Below are 8394 nucleotides of genomic sequence, written 5' to 3'. Positions count from 1 at the left end.
AGGACCCCAAAGCGCTTTACATATCCAGTCATCCACCCATTCACACACACATTCACACACTGGTGATGGTAAGCTACATTGTAGCCACAGCCACCCTGGGGCGCACTGACAGAGGCGAGGCTGCCGGACACTGGCGCCACCGGGCCCTCTGACCACCACCACCCACCATGAGCCGAAGAAGAGATAGCAAACCACATAGTGTCACAAAAAAGTCTCCGGTTCTTTCTTTAGTTGTTAACAACGGTGTTTAGTTTTTCAATGTGTGTTTTTGTTGTTTTTGTTGTTGTTGTTTTTTGTAACAACTGTTTTCAGTTTACCTTTAGAAGGTAAAATAAAGGGGCCCCATCATAACGAGAGCCCCGATAACAATATGTCTAAAAAAGTTAGTCACAATCATGATTTGACAGCTGGGTACGAGCATGGTGAAACATATCGATCGGATGTTTCTGTATCAATACACCTTAGAGCCTAGAACCTGTCATGTTTCAGTGAAATCCCGATTTATTTATTAATTTTCTCGTCCTTTACCTTCTTTGTAAATCTTCCTTTGATTGACTTTATAGAGAAATACCAACAGTCACTTTGGTCCTGTGATACTTCATTAACTATAAGTTGAAATTCTTGAAGACACGACATTCATATGTTCTAGTGTGATTAATCATCACATTCTTCAGAATCAAAGACACGTCTCCATCCTTCATCGGTCTTTTTTTTGTTTTAGATTGGTTCGGTTCTTAAAACATGGATGCTGCCCTTGTCGCTGAGGTTACTCTCTGCAGTTCAAATAGGCATATTCTATGTATCCTGCTTTTTACACTATCACAGCTGAGATATGCTGATAGGTTGTGTTGGCTGATGAAATCCAAATCACGTGACGTCACCTTCAGGTGCTTCTGAGAAACAAGCTTACTAATAAGCTGTTGAACTGCCGGTCAAACAGATATTTCTACTGTGTCAGAGATGATGAATGTTTCCGTGTTCCTCTTTATATTTTCCATCAGTACACACACGTCATGACATTGCTCAGTCAATCAGCTGCACAATATACACAATATAGAGTTTAAATGTAAATTAAAAATATAAAAATGTAAAAAGCATTGGTCAACAGAAAGCTTGTTTGAACAGTAAAGTTTTTAACTGCTTTTTAAAAGATTCCACAGAGTCAACCAAACGTAGTTGTAGAGGTAGACGTTTCCACAGCATTGGTGCCACAGACCCCTTTCGTCTTCAGACGTGTTCTGGGAGAAACAAACAAACTCTTAGTCTGTGAGCGGAGACGGCGAGCAGTAGTGTATTTTGTGAGAAGCTTGGATAAATAATCTGGGGCTTGGCCATTTAGTGCGCTGTACGTTAAAACAATAATTTTAAAACGAATTCTAAAATCTATTGGGAGCCAATGTAAAGAACATAAAATAGGAGTGATGTGAGCTCGCTTGCTAGAGCAAGTTAGTAGTCTGGCTGCTGCGTTTTGTATAGCTTGGAGGTGAGAAAGTGATGATTTATCCAAGCTGGTAAACAGGGAATTATAATAATCTAAACGCGATGACACAAATGCATGGACAATTTTTTCCAGTTCAGCTAAGGAGACCATATGTTGCAGTTTAGAAATATTCCTTAAATGAAAGAAACAGGAACAAGACAGAGATTTTACGTGTATATGACTAGTTAGGAGTGAGAACGTGTTGATGTAGCATGTAGTGGAGGTGGAACTCCTTTCTAAAGCTTTTCTAACATCAGCTACAATCAACAAACAACAACAAAACAAACTGGATGATCAGGATTCCAGTGAACTTACTGTGATCATGGGTAATGCTGCAAACCTTTATCACATTTTCACAGAAAAGAAACTAAATATATATCCTCCTTTAAAAAACACACACAAAGAAACACAGACATACTTATTTATGATAAGATCCACAGAGAGAGAGCCAAGCACGTACACAACATAGCATTGATGAGAAAAGAGTAAGAATATACAATCACAGGTTTACATACAGTGGGGCAAAAAAGTATTTAGTCAGCCACCGATTGTGCAAGTTCCCCCACTTAAAATGATGACAGAGGTCAGTAATTTGCACCAGAGGTACACTTCAACTGTAAGAGACAGAATGTGAAAAAAAAATCCATGAATCCACATGGTAGGATTTGTAAAGAATTTATTCGTAAATCAGGGTGGAAAATAAGTATTTGGTCACCTCAAACAAGGAAAATCTCTGGCTCTCACAGACCTGTAACGTCTTCTGTAAGAAGCTTTTCTGTCCCCCACTCATTACCTGTATGAATGGCACCTGTTTGAACCCATCATCTGTATAAAAGACACCTGTCCACAGCCTCAAACAGTCAGACTCCAAACTCCGCCATGGCCAAGACCAAAGAGCTTTCGAAGGACACCAGGAAAAGTATTGTAGACCTGCACCAGACTGGGAAGAGTGAATCTACAATAGGCAAACAGCTTTGTGTGAAAAAATCAACTGTGGGAGCAATCATCAGAAAATGGAAGACATACAAGACCACTGATAATCTCCCTCGATCTGGGGCTCCACGCAAGATCTCATCCCGTGGGGTCAAAATGATCATGAGAACGGTGAGCAAAGATCCCAGAACCACACGGGGGGACCTGGTGAATGACCTGCAGAGAGCTGGGACCAAAGTAACAAAGGTCACCATCAGTAACACACTACAACGGCAGGGAATCAAATCCCGCAGTGCCAGACGTGTTCCGCTGCTGAAGCCAGTGCATGTCCAGGCCCGTCTGAAGTTTGCCAGAGAGCACATGGATGATACAGCAGAGGATTGGGAGAATGTCATGTGGTCAGATGAAACCAAAGTAGAACTTTTTGGTATAAACTCAACTCGTCGTGTTTGGAGGAAGAAGAATACTGAGTTGCATCCCAAGAACACCATACCTACTGTGAAGCATGGGGGTGGAAACATCATGCTATGGGGCTGTTTTTCTGCCAAGGGGACAGGACGACTGATCCGTGTTAAGGACAGAATGAATGGGGCCATGTATCGTGAGATTTTGAGCCAAAACCTCCTTCCATCAGTGAGAACTTTGAAGATGAAACGAGGCTGGGTCTTCCAACATGACAATGATCCAAAACACATCGCCCGGGCAACAAAGGAGTGGCTCCGTAAGAAGCATTTGAAAGTCCTGGAGTGGCCTAGCCAGTCTCCAGACCTCAACCCCATAGAAAATCTGTGGCGGGAGTTGAAAGTCCGTGTTGCTCGGCGACAGCCCCAAAACATCACTGCTCTCGAGAAGATCTGCATGGAGGAATGGGCCAAAATACCAGCTACTGTGTGTGCAAACCTGGTAAAGACCTATAGTAAACGTTTGACCTCTGTTATTGCCAACAAAGGTTATGTTACAAAGTACTGAGTTGTATTTTTGTTATTGACCAAATACTTATTTTCCACCCTGATTTACGAATAAATTCTTTACAAATCCTACCATGTGAATTCATGGATTTTTTTTTCACATTCTGTCTCTCACAGTTGAAGTGTACCTCTGGTGCAAATTACTGACCTCTGTCATCATTTTAAGTGGGGGAACTTGCACAATCGGTGGCTGACTAAATACTTTTTTGCCCCACTGTAAGTACACAGTTGCGACTGAGGCCCTGATCAAATGTTCAAATAAACTGATCATAAAGTCTGTGTCTCTGTTTTATTTCAGGGAGTGCTGAGGAGGGTCTAACATGAAGTCACAGTCGTGCTCTCTAGACAAGATGTGGCTCATTTTCTCACATTTGTACAGCTTTTGGGATGTCAGGGTGCTGCACTCATCAATGCATTTGACTTCATCAACTTCAACTTCATCTTCAGGTGTGTGTGAGAAACCAACTCACCATAAACTGTTGAACTGCATGCCAGTGAAACAGAGACATTTTTGTTATTTGTGTGTGTCAGAGAAGATGAATGTTTCAGCGCTTCTCTTTACATTTCCCTTAAATACATAACTTTGTGTGTGTTTGTGACACTGACTCAACTGTCATCCCCTTTTCTCCTGTACAGCTAGTGCACATCTATAAAGGAGAATCAGAAAAATAAAACTTTTTTTTCTTAATGTGTCACTTACTCTCTATGGTACAGATCTGGGTCCACTCTGCAGTCATTCGACCCTCCAGTACTAACTAGAGATGGCACGATACCATGTCCGAGACGATACTGATATCATAAATTTGGATACCGATATGAATCCGATATAGTGTTTTTTCAATCAATAAAACAGTTTATTTAAAATCTTGCTGCTTTTTGTATAAAAAAATGGTAAATGGCCTGTATTTGTATAGCGCTTTACTATGGACCACAAAGCGTTTTACACTACATTTTGTCATCCACCCATTCACACACACATTCACACACTGGTGATGGCAGCTACATTGTAGCCACAGCCACCCTGGGGCGCACTGACAGAGGCGAGGCTGCCGGACACTGGCGCCACCGGGCCCTCTGACCACCACCAGTAGGCAACGGGTGAAGTGTCTTGCCCAACAACACAACGACCGAGACTGTTGGAGCCGGGACTCGAACCAGCAACCTGCTCAATCAACGTAATCAACTTTAATTTAATGCACATGTAAAAAATTGAACCGAAATCGATTATATTTCTACAATAATTAAATAGATTCAAAATCTTTCTACAACAGAACTGCAGACTGCACAGATGGCACCTTCCCAAAGGAAAAAGTACTACAGCTTACTAGGGTATATTAGACTTAATAGTTACTATATACAGTAATGGATTTCTATACATTTTACATCAGATTAAAACTTTGGTTGTAAGATTCAGATAACTATTTATTAAAAGCTAGACATTTTAAATGAAAATAAGAAAGAAAGATATTTCTTTGTGCCCCCCTTTCCCTGTTGATGCCCCACCTGCCCCCCTGGCAAAACTTTGCTAGACAAACTTGCTTTAGTTCTTGGGATAACTTTCTGGGAGATGAAATATTGGTTTGGTAGCGAGGCTCCAAATGTTCAACCCGACCGCCGACAGGTCTCGCACGCCACAGCTGCTCTATCACGTGAGGCATACTGCTAAGGTTATGAGCTGAGTTACGCTATGGGATATTTAATGGATCGGATTACATTTTTTATTTCTCTCCGATATCCGATCCAGTAATTTAGGTCAGTATCGAACCGATGCCGATACGTAATATCGGATCGGTCCATACCTAGTACTACCACGGGAGATTCAACCTGTTCGGACTCTCTCATTGGTAAGTGTGCAGGACTGTACCAGCTGTAGTTGATGGTTTTCCTTCGAGCAATTCTTTAATGTTTCCTTTTCATCAGCAATGAAGTTTTGTTGATGGTTTTCATTTGCTTTAGCAGCTTTGCCAGAAGTTAAATCTTTATTGAAATCCAGTTTTAGGTTTTTATCTGCATTGACTTTTCTCCCCTGAAGGTTCAGTTAGTTTGATGGAGTCCATAAAAGGTTTAAAGGCACTTACTGGGATTTCTAAAATATCCAGATTTTACGAATTGAAGGAAATTGCCGTCCCGGGTTTCCTCCGTGGCGTGAGCGATAAGCAGAGTTTTATCCTTTCCTTATAAGACTCCTAATTATTCAAAGTAACACTCAGGTATGCCGTTCAGCTGGGTTAGTTACGATATCGGGAGCAGTTAGGAGAACAAAGTGATACAGAGACTGTTCAGATTGCTTTCCCAGAATCAACTCAAAGGTTTATTTGGTACACAGCAGTTTATATAGAGAAAAAAAAGGTTCGTGTGTCAGCTTTCCCAGTTCAAACCGGTACAGACTAAATAAGGAAACGTCTTCCTGCCTTCTGAGCAAAGTATCCCTTGTGTAGTTTATCAGTTCAGCTATAATTTATGATCATCCCAGCAAAATATACTCCTAGACATAAAATACAGAGTTCTTTCATTAGTGAATTCTGAAACAAACCACCTAGCCTTTAACGAGCCTTTTCCAGGAGATAAAGAAAAAGGGAGGATGGGAGTAAGGAAGTGGTCTCATCTCTGTGGTGTTTTCGACCTTGGGGTACCAGCTTGTGAGTCTTACACATTAATTCTTGGGTCACAGAGAAAGAGAAAAACAACTAGTAGATGGGCCTTATTGAGTAACAGTTTTCCTGTATAAAACAATATCCTGTAAATGCTAACCGTGGTATCAAAATATCACAACACGAATTATAGACAAAATTTATATACAGTATAATTATGCTCATTTACAGTATAATTGATTGCTTTATTTATTTATTTATTATTTATTCATGTATTGAAATATAAGAAGCAGAACAGTGGAGGCAATCAAAACACTCGCTCACAGAGAAAGAAGGATGAGGGCTTTTACTGGATGTGACTGAACTGTTCAAAAAAAGAAATGGATCAAGAACACAAGAAGCATGATGGAGAAATCATGTCTGCTGTGGCTGCTCATAGGAACTCTGTAATGGTCCTCTCTCTCTTGTTTCTCTATATCAAACATCCAGTTTGCGTAGGAGGTAAACGAGACAGCTGTTTCCTCCTTTCTCTGCTTGAACCCCATCAGTCTGTGTCCTGGAAGTTACTGCTTTTCTCTATTGTTTTGTTGAATGTCAAACTTTGAGGTAATCTGGATGTCGTTTCTCTTTAGCTCTGACCTGTCCTCTGTACTGGGTACAAGCCAGCACCAGCAAGGTGTTCCTAAGTAGGGCTGGGTTTCGTCACTGATTTCTAGAATCGATTCAATCTAGGATTCAATTCAATTCGATTTGATTTGAATCAGGAAAATTTTGCCTCAGACAGTCAGAAATATTATAATTCAGACACATTCAGTACATTTCTATATTTTTATATCTATAAATAGAAATCTGACACTTGCAAGACTTCAGCAAAGGTGTATAAGCATCACAGCAGATGCCTTTGTGTCAAAGAGGATAAAACAGAGAAAAACATGAAGGTGATTTTCCTGGCCTGGGATTTTGTAAAAATATTCTGCAGTAGATCAAAAACGAAAGAAAACCATTAATCAACATATGAACATTACCTGATGCTGCTGAAGTGAAGCAGAGCAAAGTTACAAAGGTTTTATTAGAGACACAGCTGAGCGTTTGCAATTTTGCATAATTTTAAAAAGTTTAAATTTGTTGAGAAGCCCATTGAACAGCAGAAATGGGGCTTTTTTTGGAAGTAAGTAAAAGGAAAAAAACAGCGTCCGACAGCGCTGTAAACAACTTGTGCGTAACAAGCAAGTGAATAATGCAGAAAACAGATTTTTAGACGGGAAACTGTTCTTGGAGTATACACAGAGAGAGAGAGAGAAAGCTGTGCATGAAGTGATTTTTACCGTGGTGGAAGCAAAACAGCGAAACTAAGGGAATTCATGACGATGTTTATGTGAAGTGTAGTTTGGATCTTCTTTTGTTGTTGGTTCAGTCAATATTGTTTGGAGAGAGATCAAACCTGCAGCTTCATAATCACAAGAAGAGCGTAAACACAAAGCGCGGACCCGCCGACGGATCAGAATCAGTGAGTTTTCAGCCATGACCGTGTCATCGGGTGAGAAAGACGACATCTCACTGATTCTGACCCATCGGCAAACATGCAAACTCCACACAGAAAGTCCTGATGTTGGAATTGAACTCAGGACCTTCTTGCTGTGCGGCAACAGTGCTAACCACCGTGCTGCCTTGGTTACAAAACATATTCACTAAAATTAAAAAGCAATTGTTGAAGAGATAAAATGGTCCTTTCTCGTTTTTATAAATCTCTGTGTTTTTTGATTCTAGAAACATTTAAATATGATTTTTAACTTACAGTTATTATGCATTTCTTGTATAAAATAAAAAAGATAAAATGTGAGTTACTGCTAATTGTTGTATGTTTATGTAATAACAAATCACATTCACATTTAAACACCGAATTTAGGCTTGGACATTATATTTAACACTTAGTGTGGAGTTGTCATGTTTTCCCTGACAATTCTCTCTGGACACTCCAGCTTCCTCCTACAGTCCAAAGACACACATGTTACTCCTAAAGTGGCTGCATATCTGTGTACGTGTGCTGACCCTGTAACAGACCTGTGACCTATCCAGGATGTATCCTGCTTTTCACACATCAAAGTTGGGATAGGTTGATAGGTAGCGTTGGCTGAGGAAATCCAAATCATGTGACGTCACCCTGAGATGCTTCTGAGAAACAAACTCACTAATAAGCTGTTGAACTGCATGCCAGTCAAACAGATACGTTTACTGTGTTTGTGTTTCAGAGATGATGAAAGTTTCCGCGTTCCTCTTTACATTTTCCATTAGTACACACCCATCCTGACATTCCTCCTGTCAGTCAGCTCTCTGGGTGGAAGAGAACAAAACACATAAATAAATGTTTAAGACAGGAGCTACTTAAACTGTTAATGTTCCTTTATTTGTTTTGCACACAGGT

Source organism: Diplotaxodon limnothrissa, linkage group LG3, assembly GCF_057381915.1.
Source record: "Diplotaxodon limnothrissa isolate DT_005_m linkage group LG3, D_limnothrissa_male_GT1.1, whole genome shotgun sequence".
NCBI classification, from domain to species: domain Eukaryota; kingdom Metazoa; phylum Chordata; class Actinopteri; order Cichliformes; family Cichlidae; genus Diplotaxodon; species Diplotaxodon limnothrissa.
This window is presented reverse-complemented; position numbering follows the sequence as displayed.